The 26,599-nt window shown below is 39.6% G+C and overlaps 1 protein-coding gene across 1 annotated transcript in view; it reads left to right on the top strand.

The window, feature by feature from the left end:
* Syt9 (synaptotagmin 9) overlaps window positions 1-26,599 on the top strand; it is a 170,746-nt gene that overhangs the window by 561 nt on the left and 143,586 nt on the right. The window lies entirely within an intron of this gene.

Below are 26,599 nucleotides of genomic sequence, written 5' to 3'. Positions count from 1 at the left end.
GGAGATGGAGGGCGGGGGGTGGGGGGGGGACGGGACGGGGGAGATCAAGGAGCGGCGCATGGTAGCCCGGTGTTGAACCGGGCGGGGACCCGCGCGCGGAGTCTGCTGCGCGGAGGCCGAGTCCGGGTGGGCTGGGATAGAGGTGGAGGAAATCACGCCCGCCACCCGCGACTGGGTCTCCCCGGGCTCCTGGAGGTGGGGGGCGGCTCCCAAGCTCTTACCTAAGCCCTTCCCGGGCTCTGCGCCCCGAGCCTGGGGAGGCCGCGGAGGCCTCCTGAGCAGCGAGAAGAAAGAGGAGCCCCGAGGAAACTCTGGGGAAGTTGGGAGTCGGGCTGCTACTGAATCCCACCGGGGAGCTGCTCCTCCTCGCTCCTAGCGCCTACTTTCTCTCCTCCATCTGGGGTGGGACAGGATCTGGGGTGGGGGGTGGGGGTGGGGTGGAGTCACGGGCCCTGGGCTGCGGAGCCTAAATCTGTTCCCTGTGGGTCGCAAAACACAGAGGCGACCTGGGCCTGGGCCTCCCAAGGTGGATCCACAGCAGTTCAACTAGCTAACAGCGGTGGGTGGGCTCGCCCATGCGTGGCTCGGCACCTGCAGTTATCCCTAGTGAAAGTTGCGAAGCTCCTAACTTTGAAAAGTTCATTTATTTTGGCATTTGACCAATTAGGTTGGAGGAGGGAGTTATCATGAAGTGATTTGCTTTCCCCCTCCCCCCTCCACCCCCCCCCCCCCCCAAAGACCCTGGGTCTCCCTTGTCTTCTTATTCTGGATCTCTGGAAGATACATTTCTTGCAAATGTTATTTCCCAGAGATGCTTCTCACCTGGAGAAATCATTTTCTCAAATGGCCTCCCCACCTAAGTGCTTTAGAGCATCCAAAGAAGGGCATATTGTGGTTAGACTGTTAAAAATGGGACGAGAAAATGGCCTTTGATATTTCTCCTGTGTATAAATATTGGCAAGCAGCTATCGTTTGGGCAAATTATTCTGTTTGACTTCACCTCGTTTTCAGCCAGTCCATTATATAAAATTGCATTTGCCCAAAGGATAAAAGGAGAGAATTATTTAACTGCTGAAGAGATTCACAGGGATCCTGACTTAAGTAGTATATTCTTAGTAGATATTCCAAGTGAGTGTGTATTTGTGGAGGGAGGGGTGGAGCTGAAGGTAACTTTAAAAGTTTGCTACTCAGATTTTTTTTTTGTAGCCAGTGGCTATTTTTTTCATTGCTTGTGGTTTCATTAGTGAAGCTTATCAAATGACCACTATGTTTTACTTGAAAGGGAAGAATTAAGTCGAGAAATATCCATCCTCGTGATATTCCAGAGGTGTAGCATCCAGCCTGTGTGCAGCGCACGGCTAGATGTGATTGTACAGGAGACCCAGGAGCATGGCCATGACCCTAAACTGGGAAGTTGTGTCCTTCTACTGCAGAACCAAGACTATTGCCAACCTACTTTACCCAAAGCAGTTGCATGCTGGGGCTGAAAGCTCTCACTTCCTAGTCTGAAACAGGCCCTCCCTCAAGTTTTCCTTGTTATCTCAGATAAGCCATCCTCTGACTTTTCTAGATAAGATGGACAAATGATGCCTATGTCTGAACTGTGTGTTTAACGTTTCAAATCCTTTGGCCAGGGTTCTGCCTCAGCTCTTTCTATCCAGGGGCCAGTTTCCACGTCTTCGGGTTCTATCAGCCCCCTGCAACTGAACAGTCATGGAAACAGAATCGCCAAGAATCCTTCTTCTAAGAGGAAAGGTTGCTTGGCTGAGAAACAGAAGGACTTGTCTTCCTTGCTGCTCTTTGAGTTCCAGAAAGCCAGGGCTTTGTTTTCTTAAACTAGGGCACATGGTTCGGAGGTGGCTCCTGCCCCTCCAGCTCTTTGGTTTGTGTTTAGGGAGTAGCTTGCTCTTGAGACAGGGGAGGGAGGTTGCAAGAGCTAGGTGAGAGGAAATGAGGCCAAAGATGAGCATGGAAAGTGCACCTTCTCCTTCAGGGCACTTGGGCTCAGGCCGATTTCCCTCCACTTCCCTCCTTCCTCACGGTACTCACATTAATTCTTACATCAGATGCATTTATCTCCATCCCTCTGAAGCTGTTTGTGCAAGCCAAGAGTGCCCTTAATCTCGCAGCCTGAAAAGCTGAGTGGCTGAAGAAGCTGCACTGCACAATATCATGTGAATAGTGTTCACTAGCTCTCCTCTGTGTAAACTAGAACAACCCATGGACACTTGCCCTAACACTAGTCCCCCAAAGAATCCTTTCTGTAAATAGGTGACTTCCTTTTTTGTCCGCTTGCATGCCACATTCCAGCTTTCTCTGCTTGTTGTCTTTTTCAGGGCTACCCAGTGTTAGCTATGTTTTCTCGGGCTCTATTAAAGATTTTGGTTATAGTTCATTTTGAAAGGAGAAAAGCTGATCTAATTCCCAGAAGAATGATGCTGTATCTAGGATGGTAGCTTTGTACACTGGTACACTTGAGGCAGAAGAAAGGGCAACTGTAAAGGTCCCGAGGAGGTAGGAGTATCATTGCTATGATTCAGGAAAGAGTAACTTCAACAGTAGCTGGAGATGGAAAGTGATGAGAATTATAATCAGTTAAAGACGTTGAGTTTTACTCTGAATGAAATATATACCTGAAGTTGCAGCACTGAATGCTTTGTTGAGAGAATGCTGTAGAAGAGCAATGATGAGAAAAACCCAGGAAGAGGTGAGTATTAAGGATTGATTAGGAAAGTAGTAATGGACGTAGTAAGAAGTTCTGGATTATGGACCATATTGAAAGCACAGGAACTTAGGGGCAGGATATGGAAGGTGGAAAAGATGGGTTAAAGAGTATTCTGAGGCTTTTTGATCTAAGCAACTCCATTGACTGAGCAGAGGTTTGGAAAGAGACAGACTAGAGAGGAAGATGAGGTTTCTGTTCTGTGAACCTTTGGTCCATACTAAGTGTGTGATTCCTCTTTAGGCACCAAGCTGTCCTGTAGTTGGAGAATATTCTGCGAGCTGGTTATCTTCTTTAACCTCACCAACTTGCCTGTGCCCTTACTTTGTAACTGGAGGCTTCGCTGTCATGAGATTAACTGGTTGTAGAACAACAGTTGATGCTAAAAGGTTTTCCTTTGTAGGGAACTGAAAGCTCTTAAACACCTACTCATTGATCTTCAGTGTACTTTCTGCATTAGGAAACAATTAGTCTCATCCCTCTTCTCCATTATGTACCTTTGGCTGGGAGGGGGTACCGATCAACTTCTCTGGATTTCTTCTCTGTTTCCACATCTGGAAAAGAAAGAATTGTTTTAAATAAATTGTTTAAAGAATAGTTTTAAATTATATTTTATCACCTCTCTCCTAGGTCCTTCTTTTCTATGGTACTACTCATGCCTATAGTAAACACTTTGTTTTATATATTTATTCATTCATTATTGTGCTCAAACTGGGTCTTGAACACAGGACCTCAAACTCTTGCTTGGCTTTTTTGCCCAAAGCTGGTGCTCTACAACTTGAATCGTACCTCCACTTACAAAGTAGTTTTTCTCTATTGAAGGTAAGAGTCTCACAGACTTTTCTGCCCAGTTAATTTTGAACCATGCTCCTCAGATCTCAGCCTCCTGACTAGCTAGATTTACTGTCACGAGCCATAGCCTGGCTGTACCAAGTACTTTATGTACTCACTTCATTGTCCTCCTAACAGCTCTCTAAGACGTGGATGCTCAGTGCTTTTGTCTTGGGCTGAAAGTATGTAGAGGCTTGTTAGACAGGATGTCAATCCATCTCAGACCTACTGAAAATTGCTATACATTTACCAAATTCTTAAGAGCTGTGGGCACATTAAAGTTCAAGAAGCATAGCCAAAATGATTAGTAGCTAGGAGAAGTAAGCTAAAATAAGAGGTGAATGTAAGTGGGACTAGTTTCTTAGGTGGTCATATCACATACCTCCCTGAATCTGAAGGACACTGGTTCGAGAACATAGCTTCCCACCCCCTCCCCCTACCGCATACTATGATAGCAAAATCTGAGAATGTTCAGTCATTGACATAGTGTTTGTGTATAACTCATGTACTTCCTCCTTTAAGTCATCACTAGGTTGCTTATAATAACCATACAATATAAATACTATTGAAATAATGGTTATGCTGTATTTAGGGAATGATGAAAAGAAAAAGTCTATACATGTTTAGCACATTGTTTTTGCCAAATATTTTTGGTCTTCAGTTGGTTAAATTTATGGATGTGGAGTCATTGGATACCTAGGCCTGAGTTTACTATGAACTTAGGAATTGTGCCCAATGCAAATTTCCTAGGTATTTTAGTAACAGCCATTCTTAGAACTCTTTGTTTCTTCTGTAATTGTGTAATGGATTCAATCACCACGTGTAAGTTAAATGGTGTGTAGTTTATAGAAATTCATCTTGGTGTTTGAGTTATGAATTGTTATGAATTAGGCATTAGTTTTCTCCTTATGTTTCACCTTTGTATTTGGGAGGTGCTTGTTTGTACATGCTTCTAGTGTCTGTACTCAAGTGTCTGTGCTAATGTTTGTTAGCTTGGGCTGTAGAGCAGAGCCTTTAGTCATATCATTAGTGACTTCTCTCTCCAGGTAAATATTACTTACCTCTCTAGGAAAAGTATTTTTTTGGTCAATGATTTTCAACTTTGGCTATACATTAGAAATACTTAAGAAGGTCTAACGAACAAATAAAAATAAAACAACAAAAATCTAGCAATGGATAGAGTTATACCCTGGACCAAATAAATCAATCTCTGAGGGTGGGGTCTAGGATCAGTACATTAAGTTCCTCAGTTGATTTGGATGTGCAACCAAATGGAGGACAACTTCTGAGGGGAAAAAAAAGGTCCTAGGTTTATTCCACTCAGCTCTTCTCAGCCTAGCTTATATTTCTGTCCCGAAAAATTAGGAAAGATGGTACAAAAATCCTAGGGAACCTGACTCTCACCCCTGTATATTTAGCACCCATATTAATAGATTCTTAACTTTCTTTGGACAGTACTTAACCAATTTTTAAAATTTCTTAAAAGTATCATGATATTCTAGTATACTTACCCAATGTGAAGAGGAAAATAAACCCAGTTAAGAAAATTTGATCCAGTTAGGCACCGGTGGATCATGCCCATAATCCTAGTTATTTACAAGGCTGAGATCTGGAGGATTGTGGTTTGAGGCCAGACTGGGCTTATCCATCAGGCTTCTTAATGTGTAACTGTATGAGATGACATGCACCTGTCTGTCATCTTATCTATTGTGGGAAGCAAAAAATAGGAGGAACAAGCTTCCAGGCCAGCCTGAGCAGAAAAATCCTCAAGACTCCATCTCAAAAGAAGCTGGGGGGGGGGGAGGCTTGGGTGGGGGGAAGAAGGAGGATAGGAAGGGGAAACAAAGGAGGAGGCTACAATGCTTGATAAGAAATGTACTCATTATCTTGCCCATGTAATTGTAACCCCTATGTACAGTTTTTTCACAAAAAAAACTTAAAAAAATAAAAATAAATAAAAAAAGAAGCTGAGACTATCCTTAGCATTTCGTGGGAAGTAAAAAAATGGGAGAATCATGGTCAAAATGCCTTCAGTAACAGGAAGCAAAACCCCAGTTCAAAAGTAACCAGAGCAAAAAAAAAGTGTTGACCCAGAGTTGTTTAAACCCTAGTATTGAGAGAGAGGGGTGGGGGAGAGAGGGAGGAAGGGAGGAAGAAGAGAGAGGGAGAGAGAGATCTTGTCCAAATTGTATTTCATTTAGACTAGAAAAACCTGCTGGGGCCTTTACTAATGCCACCTTGTATTGAATGATAAAGAAATCACCTATTAGGAGATATACATGTAAAATAATCATTGAACATGGTTTTTAAAGGAAAAAGTCGCTGGGCACTGGTGGCTCACGCCTGTAATCCTTACTACTCAGGAGGCTGAGATCTGAGGATCATGGTTCAAAGCCAGCCCAAGCAGGAAAGTCTGTGAGACTTTTATCTCTAATAAACCATCAGAAAAAAAAAATACAGAAGTGGCGCTGTGGCTCAAGTGGTAGAATGCTAGCCTTGAGCTGAAGAGCTGAGGGACAGCGCCCAGGCCCAGAGTTCAAGCCCCATGACTGACAAAAAAAAAAGGGGAAAAAGTCTTTAAAATGATCATTATGATTAAATACTAGCCTTAATTCAAATTTTCCAAGATGGTCAGGAGAGAACCAGTCTTAAAGCACTGGATATTTATGAATAGATTGTTGGTATGAATATGCATAATGGGACTAATTTTTAAAAGTTAATGTTAATTGCAATCAGGAAATAGAGTCTTCTAAAGGAATGAGTGGCATATTGGATACACAATATATGGAGATCTCATTTGCATTTACTTCAGTGACATTTTAGGACTTCTTCATAAATATTGTATTTAAACAAGTGTGTTTTCATCTCTGTGGGATTCCTCTACATGGACCAGTTAGTGGTTTAGTCATGAGGTAGCAATTATCAAGAGGGGGGAAAAAAACAAAAGCAAACTGTGGTAAAGGCATTACAGGCAGCCCTGTGGCCAGCTGCCTCTTTGAGAATAAACAATCAAAAGCACACGCTTTTTGATGTGGGCTACGCTCTGAAGTAAGAATTAAGCTGACAGCTAGGGGAAATCACCCTCAAATTCTCTCTTATGCACAGAGCACAGGTGTTGCTTCCACTGGAAAAGCATCCGAATACGTCTGTGTTTGTGTGTGCATGTGGGCTTTTCTAAGAAAAAGCTTAGAAATCCCTTCTTCACCAAGTGACTTGAAGGAACTAACAAGTGCCCAGCCAAAGAATATATTTAAAAAAGGTGGGGCTAAGTGAGAAGCATGATGGGAGATCAGTCTCCTATTAAAAGGGTAAGTTATGACTAGAATTTGTGGAAATAATTGATCTTTCTGGAAGCGCCAATTCTGCATCACAACTTTTGAGAAATGTTCATTCAGTTGGTTCTAGGAATGGCTTTAAACTGAAGACTGGGCTTTGCAGATGTGCTTGAAATAGTCATGCATACTGGTACATATATTTTTTCAGAGAAAACACTTTATATCAACATTGGTAGAATTGCACCTGAACATTTAAAAAGGAACCACCTTGGAAACCAAGATGACAAAGTAAAATAAGCAAGAGTCAGGATTGGAGTCAGAATGTGGTGTCAGAATTGGATCCTACACTTGCTATTTTAGTGAACTTGAACCAAAGATTTCACTCTTCATCTGTGAAATGGGAAATAGATGGTGAGGCAGCACAGTGGCCAAAACCAACACTCAAGCAATGGCTTCATAACTAGGTAATGCTGGCAGTTGTATCACTGTCCCATATTTCCTTTCAGTTGTAGTCCATGGGGAATTACATACCTTTTACCTACCTCCAATCAGCTCTAGATAACATTTCTCTTCTACCTGTTTTTACAAACATTGAATTTTATCAGTATTAGCGGATGTCCCTGGTCAGGACATTTAACTTCCATGTATTCTTCATTTCTCATTAGTAAAATTGATTACAAGGAACATAGGTTACTAGTTATCCAGATAAAATATAGGATGACAGTTCAATCTAAACTTCAACTAAACAACGTATACTATTGCACAATGTACAAAGTAGTTATTTGATGTTTATCCGAAATTAGAATTGAGCGTGGCTTCTGATGTATTTATTTGCTAAAACTGGCAACTTCATACTATGACCTCACTCATAATGTATGTTAAACACGTACTATAATGCATTAACATAGTTAATACTCAATAAACATTTTTATAGTGGGTGGTGTCCTGTTATCTCTAATTATTGTCCAATTGCATTATTTCTGATGTGGTGATTGCTATATCTGTTCAAGGAACTGGTGTACCTTTCTTAACCATTTTTGGAGGCATTGTTAGCTTCTAGTTTTTTTTCTTCCTGGTGTAAATAATACCTTATGTCTATAATATCTTGCTTATTTTGGGGAGAATTTTTAAATGTCAAGCTATCAATAGTGGGCTCAAATTGATTTCTAGTAGATCTATGTCAGTTACATTTGCCATGTATCAAGAGTAAATTCACTATCAGTAGGTTTTTAATGGGAAGAAGATTGTTAATTCAATTGAGTTTAAGTAGCTACCTAGTTGTGCTTTATTGTTGTAGGATGGAATGTTTCAGATACTTATATTTATACTTCTGTGACTTTTTTGCACATTCCCTCCCTTATGCCAGTTTATTTTTATTTTCTTTTGAGACTCTTGATGTTTTTCTTACCAATTTGCATTAATTGGAACATAAATGTTCTATCAAATTGGCTCATGGACTTTAGAATGTAAATATTCTATCAAAGAGCACTGTATAGCAAACTCAAATTTCTGGTTATAATCAATCAATTATAACTTACTGTCTTTTAAAAATTCAAGGATGTGTCAATAAATAAAGATTTGTTGAAACTTCATTATCCAATTCAAAGTACTGTCATTATAGGAGATAAGAAAAGTTATGGAATTCATTTGCCTTTTTTCTTTATGTTTTCTTTTCCACTCTATCCCATTTTACTCTCTTCCTATGGCAGTTTTTATGTTGGCTGCACTGACCTGATTAATCTCTTCTAATTAAAATTAAGTTGAATTCAAAAACCATTCATTGAGTGCCCCTTAAGTGCCATGTGCTAGGTTAGGCATCAGTAATTCAAAGAAACATTAGACAAGCTTCCTGCCCCTATGGAATTGAGATAAAATAATAATTGCAATTAAGATACACGCAGGAAGGGAGAGATGAACTGGATACAGTGCGGGAAGAGAGGGGGAAGTAATTAGCTGTCTTCAGTAGGTCTGTAGGCTTCCTAGAGAAGTCTGTAGTTAGGTGGAGCAGTTTGCCTGGAACTTGTGAATAGGCCAGGTTCAGTGTGTGCTGAGAACTTTGAGATGAGACTGCTCTGGTAGAGATCAACACTGATGAGGAAAATCATGGAAATCCTTGTACGCCACTGTTAGAGTCCATTGAGGCCTGGGCTGGGGGGGCTCTGATACAGAAATCTTGAAAGTATGGTTTTCCGTGATAAGCCCAAAGAATCCATTCTCAGCCAAGTACTTCAAATTTCTGGATGGAAGAATTTTTGTGAGGGCAGCTTTGCCAGTTGCCCTGGGGCCTCATGGGAAACATGCTCCAGTTGGTGGTGATGATGTTCTTTCTTCCTGTTCAAGCAGAGGTACTGACAGATTGGAATCACTGAATGGAAGATTACTGATTTTAGATTCCCAATCATGTCACCCTGTAACTCAAGTATAATTACTTCATGTAGTTGTAAAAACCGCCTTTAGCAAGTTCAGACATCTGGTTCAAACATCTGGGTTCTAGCTATAATTTCTGACAATGCCAACAGTGACATCTTGCTTCCTTGCCTGGTTATTCAATAATGAAAAAAAAATACAGTGTGTTCAGTTGCATTGCGATTGCCTTGTCTGTGAACATACACAGTCTATGTCCTTTAATGTTATGGAGCCCAGGAGGGAGGGAGTAAATACAGGAGACCTGCCCAATGCCCACCAAGCCATTGGATAGTTCCTTGATCTTAGTACAAGAAGTGATTCTTTAACATAATTGAATCGAATGCCCTTGGATGCATCACATACTGTTTACTTTTCCTATGCATTCCCCCCGTACATATCTAGTTTGCTTGTCACCTTTATGGGACATACCTTGCTACTAAAGACATTTCAATTTGAATTAGCTGTAGCATTACAGAATCATTGAAGTATTTTAAGCTAAACATCCAGATAAGCAGATTTATCTCTTCACTAGATTATTCTGGACCCTGGATGAAGGTGGATTGGTGAGATTATAACTGGGCCTGATGTTCATTTAGTGTTCATATGTTTATTGAACATCTACTCTGTGCCAGACTCTGTTCTAGGTCCACACACAAGTCACATAATGACAGAAATGCATTGTGAGAAACACACTGTTAGGCAGTTTCATTGTTGTGCCTACACTATAAACCCAGATGTGATGTGATAGCCTTTATTGATGAGGCTTTTCCAAACATCCTGCCTGCTAGGCAGGCAAGCACAAGGGTATGAGAGTAGATGTATTAGGCTGCTGTCAGTATAAATGACACACTTTTTACAGTAAGCATTTTAAAATGTAAGTAATAGTATCAAACGTATAAAGGACAACTGCAAAGTGTATAGTAAATACATAAACATAGCAATTTATCACTATTATCAAATGCTATGTACTGAGGAGAACTTTGTGTGCTGTACTTTTGTGTAAGTGGCAGTGAAGTATGTTTGTGTGAGAATATATTTCTTTATGTTCAGACAGTTAAAATCCCTAAGCAACAGAAATATTTCAGCTTGTTTATAATCTTATGGGATCACTAACATCATATATATGTATATATCATAATATATAACATAAATTATCCATGTCTATATATATGATATATGTATATCATATAGAGACATATATAATCTATTTATAGAGATGCATATATATAGAGATAAAGAGATGATATATAGATGATTAGATGATATATATCATCTGTAAGATATATATATAATAATATATATATCATATCTAGGAATCAAGAATGACTCCAGGATTTTTTTGAGGCTCTGGGAGAAAATAGAGTTCTAAGACATGGAAGTTTGAGGGAAGTGATCTCAGAGTTGTTGTGTCAAGTTGGAAATGCTTATTAATGAGTCAACTTAGGGAAACAGGATGTAGAAAGTTGGCTATATAAGCCTGGAGATTTGGAGATGACTGGACTGGAGGTATAAATGTGGGAGTTGTTGGCCTATAAATGATATTAAGATGATATATATATAATATATATGCACTATATATATCATGTTTCTATGTGATGTACACATATCATATGTATAGACATGGATGATATATATGTTATATTTTATGATATATACATATATATGAATGATAGTGGTCCCATAAGATCATAAAGGAGCTGAAATATTCCTGTTGCTTAGGGATATTTTAGCTGTCTGAACATAAAGAAATATATTCTGACATATAAATATCTATATATCATCATATAGATGATACATATCATAACATATACATATATATGACCTATACACATATATATATATATAATTTGTTGTAAACCAAAATGTCACCATGTGAGATACAGCTAGGCACACAATGCTTGCATAGCTAGATACAGCACTTTACATACATGTGTACAGTAGTATATACAGCAATGTCATACAAACAGAAAATAAAAAGCTAGCCCTCGTGGAACTTTCATGTTGAAGGGAGGAAGATGATGGTACATAAATTAATTAATTACATAGGATGTTAGGTAATATCATGTGATAAGGAGAAAAATAAAGCATAGAAAGTCAATAAGGTCTGGAGGCTAAACTGGTATCACTGAGAAGTTACTTATGAATAAATGTCAAAGTAGATGTAGGAGTAAAGTATGCATGCATACATCAGGGGAAAGCAAGATCCTGATGCAGAAGCATGCCTGGAATATCCAGGTATTATCCAGGAGACAGTGGGATTGTAGCAAACCTGGCAAGGAGGGGAACAGTAGAGCAATAGAGGTAAGGTAAGAGAGGAAATGGCAGGATGAATGCCAAGCCCAAATGAGCCACTGTGGCCTCATCTTACTCAGTGGAAGATGGGAAAGGAATAAAAAGTTTTAAGCAGAAAGTGGCCGAACACATGAGTTAGAGAGAATCACTCTGACCTATATATAAAGAACATTCTAGCACAGCATGTGTGATACAGCTGTAATTCCAGTACTGAGACGGAGGCAGAAGGATGGCTAGTTCAAAGCTAGCCTTGTCTTGAAGAAGGAGGAAGAGAGGGGCAGAGAAAGTAAGCAGAATGATAAGAATGGAATGAGTGAGACAACTTTGGAGCCTATTGTGAGGAGGTAGGTGGGAGGTGGTGATGGTGTAGACCAGTCATATCCAGTGGAGTATTCAGAGCTGGCCCAGTCTGACTGAGCAGCTTAAAGGTAGAGCTGGATGAATGTAGAGTGTGAAAAATAGGAATCAAGAATGACTCCAGGATTTTGTTTTGGGCCCCTAGGAGAAAATAGAGTTCTAAGACATGAAAGTTTGAAGGCAGTGATATGGAACTCACAGTTGGCTGTGTCAAGTTGGAAATGCTTATTAATGAGTCAACTTAGATAGCCTAGTTGGCTATCTAAGCCTGGAGTTGTGGAGATGACTGGACTGGAGGTATAAATGTGGGAGTTGTTGGCCTATAAATGATATTCAGATGAGTCTAGCTGAAAGCATGGGGGAGGGCAGTGTGAGTAGAGGAGAGGGGCCGGAGTTCTGGAACTCCCCAGTGGGTTGGAGAAGGGAAGACTAATAACGAGGGAGCAGAAATGAGGGCAAAAATTCAAGTAAGAATATTAATTGGCCTGGAAGCCAAGCTGCAAAAGGTGCATCAAAGAGGAGGGACCCAGCAGAGGTATCAGCTGCTACTGTCATGTTAAGTGCTTAGAGAACAGAGGTATGAAGGGTACCAATGACAGGCTGTGGCCGACCAGCCGGTTGAATGAGAGAAAACTCAGGAATGTGGTCTCCTGAATGTAGAGAAAGTATTCTTTTTTTTTTTTTTTTTTTTGGTTGAGAAAACATTGCTCCATTAAAATTTTTTAAAAATTTTCTTTTATACCACAAATTAACATACTCCACATGGCCATTGTTTGCCATTTCCAAGCTCAATGACTATGTTTATGGTAGTTTCTGAATCATAGATAAAAGACTCAAGGGATTCTTGAAAGGAGGGAATGCAATATTTCTGATAGATCAAGTGAGATAGATAAGGACTAAGAACTGACCAGGGCTGCCACATGGAGATCCATGGGTAACCTTAAACTAAGGGATTTTTGAAGAAAGCCATATCAACAGAAGTCTGATTAGAATCTGTTCAAAAGAGAATGAGAGGAGAGCCGGGCACCAGTGGCTCATGCCTGTAATCCCAGCTACTCAGGAGGCTGAGATCTGAGGATCATGGTTCAAAGCCAGCCCGGGCAGGAGAGACCGTGAGACTCCTATCTCCAATAAACCACCAGAAAACCGGAAGTGGCGCTGTAGCTCAAGTGGTAGAGCGCTCGCCTTGAGCTGAAGAGCTGAGGGACAGCGCCCAAGCCCAGAGTTCAAAGCCCCGCCTCCTACAGTGAGAGAGAGAGAGAGAGAGAGAAATGTGGGAGAAGAATATAATAAACTTCTGTGAATGGAAAGAAGAGATGATTCAAAGCATGGCTTTTAGAGGAAAGAACAATAACTTTGCTGGAGAAAAGGAAGAAATGATGCAGAGGATTGATTTGCTGGAGGGACGTGTAGAAATGTTTTTAAATAGTTCGTCTCTTGTCAAGGAGTCAGGGCAGAATATATAGCCACAGTTAGGTATATATGGTAGAGGATCTCATGAAGTTTGTCTTCTGATTGCTCTATTACCTGTGGAATAGGAAGTAGCAAGAAACAAGGATGAGGATGAGGATGATAATGGTTATCTAAGACAGTTGAAGAGTAGATTGGTCAGGGAAGTGGAGCATGATTGCCAGGTGACACTAAAGGCTCCCTGAAAATTTGATCATGAATTTCTAGCGAAATTCACTAGCATGTGTGTTTTACTCCCATCATGTTCAGTTGTGTTTGTACGAGGCTAAGAAGAGAGAGAGAGGAAGTTTGTTATTAAACAGGGGTTATGCATCTTTGTTACAATGGAAAAAATGGCAAACAGGTGAGGGTGTATTGCATGAGGTGAGTAGAATGACTGGGAGATAATTGAGAGAAAGAGAGAAAAAGTGGACACCTGAGGGTATGGTAGGGTTAATGAGTCCTAGGTCTTGTGGGGTAGGGTGATGGTTGGGAATGCAGTGAAGATGAGAGTGAGGTGTTCTGTTTTTGTTTTTGTTTTTTTAAATAATGATGGTGGAGAAGCTGCAGCTGTTGATATGATCCAGCTCCAGGACATGATCAGTTGTGAGGTTCTGGGGTAGAGTGAAAGGCAAATTACCTAAAGGGAGCACAAAGAACTGAAGGGCTGGTGTTTTTTAAAGTGTTATCAGTACATGGATATTGAATTAACCAAGAATTATGAGGAGAGTGGTTTTAGAGAGAGTGAAAGTAAGTAAGCCAGCAAATGGACTTTTCCAGGAATGGGGGGAGTGATTTGAGGAACGATAACTGTCTGCAGGATGACTGGTGTTGGCACAGGGGTGGTCAAAGCAATGGGAGGTTCAAAGCTGGGGGGAGCTCAGCAAAAACATATGGTACACTAGGCAGACGTGCAAAAGCAGTATTGTGAGGCAGTAGAGACTTTCCAAAGCTATTTAGGAGGTAAAATAATATAGTAATATGAAATAGGAGATCCTGATTCCCAAATGTCTGGTACATGTATCAGGGACAACACTTGTATGATTTATTAGTTTACTACGGGAAATAAGGCATGCCTTATGGGGAAATGATATTGATTTTTCAACACATTAAGTTCAAAGATGTATTTGACAGCTGGTGCAGATATCCAGGGAAGATGATTGGGGTGGGGGGGGGGGGCAATTGGGAAAGAGTTACTGGGAGTGAACAGGGGAAAACCCCATTGAGTCTTAAGCCTCCTTAGAACTCAGAGGTCTTAGGAAAGAGGTTCTCAATTCTGGCTGTACATTTAAAGCATCTGGGAAACTTTGAGAGCACAACTTCACAGCCCTGATTGCTGAATCTGAGTGTTCAGGCTGACATCTAAAATATCTCTGCATAGGAGTCTGATGTGTTGCCAGGGTTCCAAAAGATAGGCATTTATGGCCTTTTAGTGCTGGTACTAAGAATTGAACTTAGGACCCAAATGCTGTCCCTTTTTTGTTTATTTGTTTGTTTGTTTGTTTTTGCTCTGTGTGTATGTGTGTGTGTGTGTGTGTGTGTGTGTGTGTGTATGTGTGTGTGTGTGTGCGCACGCGCGCGTGCTTAAGGCTAGAACCTTAATTCCATTTGAGGCACAACTCCGCTTCTAGCATTTCAGCCTGGGATGTCTTTGAACTGTGATCATCAGAGCTCAGCCTCCTGAGTAGTCAGTATTACAGATATAAGCCCTCAGCCTCCAGCTAATGTAGTCCAAAATTTATGCCCAAATTATCTGCATAAAAGTTTTATGAAATATATTAGGTGAGGAAACACAGATCTAAAAAATGCATTTGCTTTGTATCTTTGACACTTTTGTAAACCACAGTGGGAGAAGCCTTAAATTCTTAGTGGATACAGCAGCTACTGGCACAACTAGTAATAAATTCTGTTGAAAAGATAGCTGTAGGGTGCAACTGTAATATGTTTGCAATCTGAAACCATGGTCAACTTATTACTATGCATGTAATATGATTCGCAGTTGTTCTTTATTTATGACCAACGATGTGGTAAATAAACTCTATAAGAACTCTAGGCCATGAAGTTACAGAAAAATGCAGTCACTTGATTCTTAGAGAGTATAAACTATCTTGCAATGTACTTACCTCTCCTCCAAAAAAAAAAAAAAAATCCCTAAAATAGAGGAAGAAGCTAGGCATAAATGAGAAGGCCGCATTAGAAGCATTTTCAACATTTATTCAAAGAATGCATTTATTTTATTAAATATATTTGTTTTATTAAATGTATTTTCAGTTTTGATTCTTTCCAAATGATATGATGTCAATTGCTGATAAAGCTGAACCAGACCTGCAGGTTTCCTAGATTATTTCAGAAGGAATGAGGAAAACATGGCTGCCTGCTCTTCCTTAAATCTCTTACACTGTGATGGCTACTTTAGATTTAACGTCACTATAATACCCTGAATTTATAAGTCAACTTTCTTCTTGGGCTTTAAAATCCTTTGTGTGTATTACTTTAATTTTTGAGGGAGCTAAAATTCATTATGTTGTGAAATCTTATTTCAGAGTATCTACTGTTAGGTTTTTAAAAAGAGGTTGCCGAGTAAGAACCACACCATGCACATGGTATTCAGGTAAGGGGTAGGTTTATTCATCATTCTGGCTGGCACCAGGCCATGTTGGCCCTCCATGCGGCTGGGAAAGACCTGGGAAAAGAGACCTGGGAAAGAGCTGGGAAAGAGAGCGTCTGGGCCTGGGTTAGACCTTATCTAGGGTCTGGGCGGAGAAAGGTGTGGCCACATCAAATTCAGATGTGACCTCAGCAGATGCAGATGTGACCTCTTCCAGGTGTGCCAATTGCCTAGGTAACGCAGGTACTGGGTGGAGATTTAGCCAAGAGGGAGGGAGGTGCCCCTGTGCAGACCTTACATTCCAGCCTTTTGATAATTATGAAAAAGGATGAAGATTCTCTCTGGTTGCTTCCTGCTGGCAGGGGGCGTCGACAGTAGAGGTAAAAGGCTGAGATGTGGTCCCCTCTGGGAGAATGCAGCAGGCTGCAGCTGTCACTTGGGCGTTGAGTCCTTAGATGAAGTCTGAAGGAGGCAAGTCTTAGACAAAGTCTGGAGAAGTCTCTTGAGGCATTGAGGGACTGAAAAAAAAAATACCAGAGAGCAAATAAATGGCAAGAGGAAGGACTTGGGGCTGAAAATGTCAGTAGAAATGTCCCTAGCTACTTTTGATATCTGGCGACTAGGTAGAGGAGAAGTCAGGTAACAAAGAATATGAATTCCTGTCCAGTTAATAGGTAGACAGGTATAGACATTGGCTGGGTAGGCTTCTTGCTTCTACTGACCTCCCCGCTCTGGTTAATTTTGAAAGGGCAGGCACAAAGTAGCTGATGTGACATCATCTCCTCTTACTCCTCTCCATAGTCCCTTATTCCTCAGACTGGCTGAGTCTAGGTGCTTGTTGCTGGGATGGCTTGTCCCAGTTGGTATTTAAGGAGGTTTGAACTCAGGGCCTAGGCACTGTCCCTGAGCACTTCTGCTCAAGGCTATCACTGCCCTGTGCAGACCTTACATCTGCAAAGAGAACTAGAAAATCCCCAGTGTTCCTTGAATTCTCCTTCCATGTGCTGTTGCAAAAACATGCATTCAATCTAACTCTACACTAGAGGAGTTTAGAGTATGGATTACTGGAGCCTTCTCTGGGGAGAAATTCAGTCCTTACAGGTCCAGTTTGAGAAGATCCTCTGGGCATACTGATGAAGATTAAAATCGCAGCTCTTTCTTATTTCATTTTTTTTTTTTTTGTACTATCTTACACTTCAGCAACTCAATCACAAGCATCTTCCAGTCATCCCAGTTGGTGTGAATTGGAAATTTAAATTGAGAAGACTCACAAAGCAAGCACTCTATCATAGCATATTCCTTTATAGTAAATGATAGTAGTATAGGGTTTGTGATCATGTCCCATGGTACTAGAGATAGCCATCAGATTTGATTCAGAAAAGAAGTAGGTAGTAAGGCAATTGAATTGTTAGAAGATTATCATCAGAATTTGCCCCATATTACCTGATTCTCTCAATGTCCGGAAAATAGTTTAATTAAATAAATTAGTTAATACAAAATATTTGTCTGTAACTCTTATACTGTCCTTATCATCTCTTTTTCCAAAGCCTCATTGAGTTAATGAGGCTAATTGAATTAATATTCCTGAAATAAACATAATGAGTGCAAAAATAAGTCATTATATGAGATTTGTTTTATATTCATAAACAGTACAACAAATAACAAAGACAGCAGCCGTAAATTTTTAATTAATAAAGAAATTTTAAATGTATAAAATCAAATGTGACAGTTCACAAGTTGAAAACCTCAGAAGTGGAAGAATTCCATACTTCCATAATATGATATATCATATAATTTGATATATCAAATAGACAACCACATAAAAGAGACAAGTAATATATAGTTAAATGTTTAATTTAGAAATTTCTGGCATTTTGTATTCACCAAGAAAAATATTATGTTCAGAAAACATTTTTTAAAAACCCAACCGATTCCTGCCTGGACAGATTGGATAAAGGAAACATTAAATTTGAAAAGTAATATTTGTATGGGCCACATTTACCAACTACAATACAATAAAACTATCAACAAATAAGTAATAGTAACAACTAAATGCTAAACACCTAAAATTAAACTGTTTTAGAGTGCTCTTGAGTAAAAATAAAAGTAAAAACTGGGAGCTGAAATTATAGACATTGAGAATAGAATGAGAATGAGAGTCCAGCCAAGGCTATACTTGGGTGAGCATTTCTAACTATAACTTGTCATTGGAAATAGAGTAATAACAAAAGCAAGCCAAACGTTGACTCTAAGAACCTTAACATGGATAAAGCAAACCCAAAGAAACAGTAGCAAAATACTGATAAAACCAAAGGAAAAAAATCAATAAATTAAAACAAAAATTGACTTAAAAATCAAAACTAAAGAGATGGTACTAATGAAACCAGGGGGTATTTCTTTAAACTACAAACAAGTAATAGTTTACTTCAGACCAAGAAAAAAATATGACAAGAAAAAAATGATGACTATACTGCAAAGGAATTAGAAAGAGAGGGGAATAACAGATTAATAATAGGAGGGATTGGGAAACACAAGAAAATGTCATTTATGCCAAAGATGTGGAAAAGAAAATTGAGCAGAAATACAAACATCTCAGAATATGTATAGAAATATGTAGAAGAGATCGAAAGGGTATGAGAGAACTTTCTTCTTAAAAAGCTATAGACCCAGGTAAATTATTTATATAATGCCCAAATAATTAAAAATGTAAATGGTACATTCTCTCTTCCCTCTTATTTGTTGGATCCATAATAGTCATTGGAAAAGTTTCACATTCTAATTTCTGAAGAAAAAGTACTTTAAGTGAACAGAAGAGTAAAGGAAATCGGTGCCTCAATCATCCAGAAACAGTATTAGTAATTTTCCAAGATGTTCAGTATCTAGATCCAGACTTAGTTTATACACATTTCTTATTTTTGATACAAAATTGATCAAATTGTGTTTTCAAAAGGCTGAAGAATTCATATGCCTTTAAAACCATTCCACATTGGGAAAAATTCAATGGGAAAAAAATCTGGATGTAAATCTCTGTTAAGCAAAGACGCACAGATTCTATGTTAAGTAATAGACAAATAAATATGATTTTGTATTAAAAAGAATGTTATAATGCAGCCTGACAGGGTTTAGTTGAAGAGTACAATGGTATAAGCAAGCACTGGGAGACTTATTAGCAGACTAGCTGGTTTTAGCTGTTTTTCTGGTGTTTATATATAATTAATGATTTTAATTCTTTACTGCTTATACAAAATAAAGAACATATTTTCCTCTATCTCCAGTTGCCCCTTCATCCCTTCATTTAAAAATAATTTTATTGAGCTATATTTTATATAACGTGATTCTCTGTGATATGTAAAATACACATAATGTACAATTCCTTTCTTTAAAGTAAATTTACAAAGTTGTAGGACCAACATTGTGAATCAGTTCTATAACATTTTCATCACCCAGGAAGATTCTACATGTTCATTCACTGTTCATTCTCATCCTGAGAGACCACTAATATAGTTTATGTCTATAAATGTACTGCTTCTGCACATTTCACATAAGTGACATCATACTATGTAAGCTCTTTTGTGGCTGGTTTCTTTCACTTAGGATGTTTTCAAATTCCAGCAATGTGACTGTATGGATCATTAGAGTATTTTCCCTTTAATTACTAATTAGTATTTCATTACAGTACTGCATCTTATTTACCAGGGCTATCTATTTACCAGTGTTTACTTATCTAATTACCGGTGTTTGGATGTTTGGCTTTCTTTCAATTTGGGGATATTACTAGTTTCATGTGCAAATTTTTATGTGAGAGTGTGTTTTCATTTCTTGCAGCTATGTACCTAGCAGTGGGATTTCTGGTTCCTATAGTTATTCTTTTTTTTGGGGGGGGGGGTCTGGTTGTGGGGCCTGAACTTGGCCTGGACACTGTCCCTCAGCTCTTCAGCTCAAGGCTAGTGCTCTACCACTTGAGCCACAGTGCCACTTGCGGTTTTTTTTCTTTTTGCTTATGTGGTGCTCAGGAATCGACCCCAGGGCTTCAGGCATGCAAGGCAAGCGCTCTACCACTGAGCCACCTTCCCAGTCCCCTATAGTTATTCTATGTTCAACATTTGAATGAACTCCTGAACTGTTTACAGAAATGGCATTTTACCTTCCCGCCAGGAGTGAATAGGGTTTCCACTTCCATACATAGTGCCAATACATCATCTGTCTTTTATCAGGAGTAAAATAAGGGTTTCCACTTCCATACATAGTGCTAATACATCATCTGTCTTTTCCAATGTAGTCACTGTTATGGGTAGAAAATGTGCCTTATTTTCAGTAGTAAACTAGATTGTAGAGCAGTCATCTGGTCATCAGAAATCATGCCAAAAAGGCAAGTGATAAAATTCAACATTGTTCTCCATCATATACCAAAAAGCCACAATGTTAATGACAGTGATGATGATGGATAACAGTATCACTTATAACCATTAGTGATAAGTGTATAAACTTAAGCTTTACATCTGAGCTTATTTAGCATGGCAATCTTGAGGTTACCATGTTCTTACATTCTCCCCACTTTTCAGAGGAGGAAGGAAAAGCATAGATGGATTAAATGCTTTGTCTCACTTCTACTGACTAGTAAGTCACAAGAGTAATTTGAATGAAGGTGCTCTGAGTACAACCTCACCACTTACAGGATAAACTTATCTCAGCTTGGCCTTCATTATTGTCTCTTAGCTCTTCCTTGTCACCTGACCTCTTCCTTGCCCTTCTCGCACTCACCTGAAACTTTCTCTACTCTCAATTTTCTTTAGATCACTGGACTTCCTCTTCCCAGGGAAACACAGAGATGGTATGGTCGCAATAATATAACCAAAAGTAACAGGGCGGTATAGAATTTGATAGAGGTAGCATTTTATATTATTGGGTGTAATTCAGTAAATAATATTGATATAATTTACTGTTTGTGGAAATACATTTCTACTTCAGTTTTCACAAAGTTTAAATTTTATGAAAAATGAAGCCATTAAATTTCCAAAGGAATCTATATAGTAATTGTTGTAATAATCAAAATTTTCTATTTGATAAGAAAATAATATAATAATAGTGAAATAAACACAGAAGTTAGCACAGGTCTCATGGTACATGCCTGTGATCTCAGAACTTGGGAGACTGAGGCAAGAAGATGTAGAATTCAAGGTCAACCTGGGCTACATAAAGAAACCTGGTTCTTCCTCTCAAAAAAATAAAATCACCAAAGGTAAAAGTGTCAAGTTTTGTCTCATAAAGAGACCTAATGACAGACTGCCTAGGTCTGGGAGATTGTAGGTTGTTCTAAGATTCAGGATCCTTTGTCTTTCTGTTCTTGCCTTCTTTAGTGAAAGACTTTCACTTAATCACTTCATAGGTTAGTGCTCACATTTTCCTTCCTGGGAAAGATAAAAGAGCTTCCCTCCAACTGGAGTCTGCTTTTTTTGTTCTTTTTTTTCTTTTATCAGTACTGGGGCTTGAACTCAGGGTATGGGCACTCTCCTTTAGCTGAGTGGTAAGCTGGCACTCTACCACTTGAACCATACCTCCACTTTTTTTGATGATTAATTGGAGATAAGAATCTCAAGGACTTTTCTGCCCAGACTGGACTTGAATGGTGATCCTCAGATCTCAATCTCTGGAGTAACTAGGATGACAGGTGGGAGCCACCTTTTGGGTTACCTATCTGGATATCACACGCAACCTCGTGTTTACATCCTGTTGTTCTGGATGCAGTCACGTGGCCATTCTTAACCATGAGGAGGTTGAAATACATAGTCTTTCAGCTTGATAAGCTGTCCTTTCAAATATAATAATTGCTTATGTTTTGGAAAACTGGGAGGAAAGAAACAGATTTGGAGTGGCAACTACCAGTTTCTGTCATGTGTCAGGTAGGTAAAGTTTTCCTTATGACTCCAAAGCTAACAACTGTAAAAGAGAAGGTTGTCAGATTTTGACAAATGTATGTGTGTGTGTGTTGTGTGTGTGTGTGTGTGTGTGTGGAGGGGGACAGAAATACATTTATTAGTAAGAAATCTGATTGTGCCTTTTGCTTCCTCTTTAAATGTACAACTGTGCAATAATTATTATAGTCTTAGGTATACTTTTGTTGTTGTTCAGAACATGTTAGTTCTCCTCACTCCAGGACACATTTTAGCCTCATCTGTTAAATGGCAGCCTGGATTAATAAATGCATAGTGATGGGCTGTTTGACTTTGGACAAACTCAGTGAGATTACCTGAATGCTCAATTAACTGTGATGGTGAGAATCGCTGCTTTCAGATTGATAAGAAGATCAAATCAGTAGCCATTCTCAGTTCAGTGTTTCATCAGGAAGTGAATTAAAGCAAAACCATTAACGGTCATTTTTCTAAATACTAATCACCCAATTCAAATCCTAGAAAATTCTTTGCATAGTTTTAGTGATTATTATAGGCTGGAATGTTTTTAACTGAGTTCAAGACTCTAGAACACAGGGAGGGGTACTGTTTCTGGCCAGATTACTTACACAACAATAATTCTTCACAGTTTTCTGTTAATATCTTCTGATTTAACAAGCAAGTTGGAGCCAAGTGATTTAGGCTATTTGGTATCCTTGGTAACCGCTCTTAGATGATGAATTGAATCAGTTAAAATTAATTTCTTGTGAAAATCTACTTTCCTCAGAGGGTAGTGCTTTGATGTTTAGATACACAAGAAATACACACACACACACACACACACACACACACACACACACACACACACGTTTACGTAGTCTCATCAGAGGTGGTGAATATTTATAGATAAAAATCTAAGCCGGGCACCGGTGGCTCACGCCTGTAATCCTAGCTACTCAGGAGACTGAGATCTGAGGATCACGGTTCAAAGCCAGCCCGGGCAGAAATGTCGGTGAGACTCGTATCTCCAATAAACCAATAGAAAACCGAAAGTGGAGTGGTGACCCAAGTGGTAGAGCACTTCACCTTGAGCTGAAGAGTGCAGGGATAGCGTCCAAGCCCAGAGTTCAAGCCCTATGACCAACTCCCACCCCCTGCCACCCCCCCACCAAAAAAATCTACAAAGCCTGGTAAATTCAAAGAGAGGAAAAAGATGATGATAGGGGATTGCAAAGGGATTTGTCTTTAAGGACTCTGCTTTAAGGGAAGATGTACATAAATGCAGAAACCTGGGCCATAATAGCGACTGTGTGAGCTTTGTTCATCTAGCTAAGTAGCCTTCCCTCCCTCATCATGACAAAACTACTTTTTTGTTATAGAAGTTTGGGAAAAGATCGAGAACATTTTTTTTGTTGTTTTTTACACACACAAAGTCTAAGTTCATTTTTAATGTCAATTTTGGAAGAATTTTCCTTTGGTCTTGATGAGTGTCTTGCCTCTTAGGGCCATAACTGCTCAAAACCCTGCATTCCTGGGAGTTAAAACTTTGAAAGTATTGCCAGAACATGATAGGCCAGTGCTGGACTATAGCATGGGGTGCTGGTTGGTGCCACAGCACCCCAGTTGTAAAAGGTGAGCAAGAACAGCCAATGGTACAGAGGTCTATTCTGGGTACTAGCCCAGGCCTCTAGTCTACAAACTTCCTCAGAGGGACCAGGAAGGAAGGGATGCTTCTAGGGTCAGCTCTGCACAGATTCTGACAACTGCTGACTTGAAAAAGAAGTTCTGGCCAAGTGCCTGGTGACTCACACCTGTAATCCTAGCTACTCAGGAGGCTGAGATCTGAGGATTTCAGTTCAAAGCCAGCCTGGGCAGGGAAGTCCGTGAGACTCTTATCTCCAATAAAAACCACTAGAAAACCGGAAGTGGTGCTATGGCTCAAGCAGTAGAGCACTTGCCTTAGGCTAAAGAGAGCAGGGACAGCGCTTAAACCCAGAGTTCAAGCCCCACCATTGACAAAAAAAAAAAAAAGAGTTCTGCTTGTTCTCAGAAGGACTGTATAATAGAAAGAGAGAGTGAGGGAGAGATGTAAAAGCCGAGCTATAAGGAGGTGATCCACAGCTTCATTTAGATACATTAGACATTTTAAACATAAAATCTGCCTTTGTTCCGCATGTAAATTCTTCCTGGTAAAAAATTAGGGAGTCTTCTAGCTCAACAAAGAAGCTAGTTGTATGGTACACATCTGTAATCTCAGTTATACTGGAGATAGGTAAGAGGATCACTTTGAGACCAGGCCAAGCAAAAGACATGAAACCTTGTCTGAAAATAAAAGGATACAAAATAATAATAATAATAAAAGGGCTGGAGGTATAGGTCAAGTAGTAGAGCACAAGGCCCTAAGTTCAAATCTCAATGAGAGATGGAGAGGGAGAAGGAAAGAGACAGACTGAGATAAAGAAAAAGAGAGAGAGGATAAAGGGAAGGAAAGAAAAAGGGAAAGTAAAAGAAAAAGAAAAAAGAACTGTTTCGATGTATTTAAAACTTTATTTCTGAAGTCTATTTTTATTTCTGGCTTGTATGCCCTTTAAGATAGAATTCTATTATAAGTTTGTTACCTGTTCATTTACATATAACTACCTTTTTATTAGTCAGAGCCTGGCTTCTCTTTTGCTTCCAGTGAAGCTCCCTCATCCTGGTATTTCAAGGTTTGTAGTTCACATCTGTATTTCTGTAATTCACAGCTACAGATTGTGTAGCCTTTGCTCAGAACTCCTAAGGTCATCTTTTATATGTTGTTAGTGTTATATGGGAATTTGATCAGCGAGATACAGAGACACCACACTTCAAGCGGTCGAATTGGGAGTCTATTAAAATGCCTGCCACTACAAGCACACTCTTGTCCCCAAAAAACTTGCAGCCTGGAATGTAGCTAGCATAAAGCTTATATAGGCCAAAACCACATATGGTGTGAAGAATTAAACCTAACAAAAGTGTTTTACATAAGTAAAGCAAGCCAGGTGAGGAACTAACTAAGCCTAAGAACAGTGTTTTACATAAGTAAAGCAAACCAGGTGAGGAACAAGTAGGGATTTAGGGCAAGGTGCCAGGCTGGTGTTACTTAGACTCAATATCCATATTTCATTAGTTTGCTTGGTTACTTTCTCCTCCATCATCTGGGTCCTCATGTTCGTGACTTCTCAGTCTTCCCCTTTCCTTACTTCTCATCCTACTTGGTACAGGTAACCGAACATGATCTTGAGCTTCAGGAGCCAATATTGAGCCAATACTCTATAGAATGGATTGAGGCATGAGACGTTTCCCCTTATTGAATGTAGCTGCTACCCGTAAGGCCACCTATTTCAGAAACTTAGCAGTAGCTCGCCAATCCCTTTTCCATGGCCGGGCTCAGTCATCTTTTAACATCATTTTTTATGTTTTGACTTTCATCACACTCAGTCCTTCACACATATTTTGGAATAGCTTTTTGAAGTCCATTAGAATGAGAAATGCTAGGTGACCTAGATTTGCCGTCCTGACTCAGTGAAGTTCTACTGATAGGTTGGAATAAGTTCCTAGTAGCAAGCGAAACTCAGAGGCAGCTCACAGAATGGGCATGACCACTGCTTCCATTCTATTCTTTATCTCCATCATGGCTTCTGATGACTCTCCCTGCCCTGCCAAACTCTGGACTTTCCAGTGTATTTTCTGCTCTCGTGCTGCTCATAAGTCATTTACTTGCTGAATTCTGCCCCCTTTCGTGTAACCATTATAGTCTAATTCCCAAAACCATTCCTGTGCTCCAGCTACAAGTCACCTGCTAATTGCTAATTCCTGTGGGCATATTTCAGTTGTTGGAATGTGATTGCATAGTGATCACTCTCTCTATTCCCTTAAATTCTGTGACACTGTAACACACTGAGTGCCCTTCTTTTGATTGTCCATGGATTTCCTCTTTCTACTTGACCCATAAATATTAGTATTTTCTCACATCAATGAGTTTGACCCATTTGATCTTTTCCCCTAAAGGCATCTTCTCCAGTTTCTATTCCAAATGCCAGCCTGGACTGTACTAAACTTCAGACCACCCAGAGAAGACTAACTTTATGTTCAGTGTGTTTAAGACTGAAGGCATCCTTATGGCTCTTAGCAACATGTGCTGTTCTTCTGCTTAAATTCCCACATAGCTCCTTCTCACTACATTTAGCCTCTCTGCTCAATGAGTGCCTTTTAAAGAAAGACCCCTTTCATCTCTTTTCCTTCCCTGCCTATTTTTCTTCACAGCACATTTATCATAATTGATATGATTCATTGATTGCTCTTCTCCACCAGTGTGCCGGCTCCATTCATCTTCACTATTGTACAGCACCCTGGACCAAGTTTTAGTGCTCAACTATTAAGTGAATTAATGTCATGCCCTCAACTCCAGACTGATTTGTCTTTTTTTTTTCCTGATTTGTTTTTATCTCAATGGGTGACACCACCCTCGCTCTCAGTCACTCAAATTAGAAAATTAGAGTAATTCTAAAAACTTCCCTTAACATCATCACCATCCCTGACTGTCCTTACCTAACAGGCACCAGTTTCTGCCAGTTTTACTCCCTGATTATTTCTTATGTCTGTCTCCCATCTCCATTCACATGATTGCAACTCTGTTTCAGAGTACTACACCGTTCCCTGCATCCCAGCATTACGTAGTGTGCTTCCTACCTGCCTGTGATTACCCAAATCTACCCTTAGTGAAAGCCAGAGATGTCTTTCTGAAAAACCA

This window comes from Dipodomys spectabilis, unplaced genomic scaffold, assembly GCF_019054845.1.
Source record: "Dipodomys spectabilis isolate Male_0828 unplaced genomic scaffold, ASM1905484v1 ptg000145l, whole genome shotgun sequence".
NCBI lineage: Eukaryota > Metazoa > Chordata > Mammalia > Rodentia > Heteromyidae > Dipodomys > Dipodomys spectabilis.
This window is presented reverse-complemented; position numbering and strand designations above follow the sequence as displayed.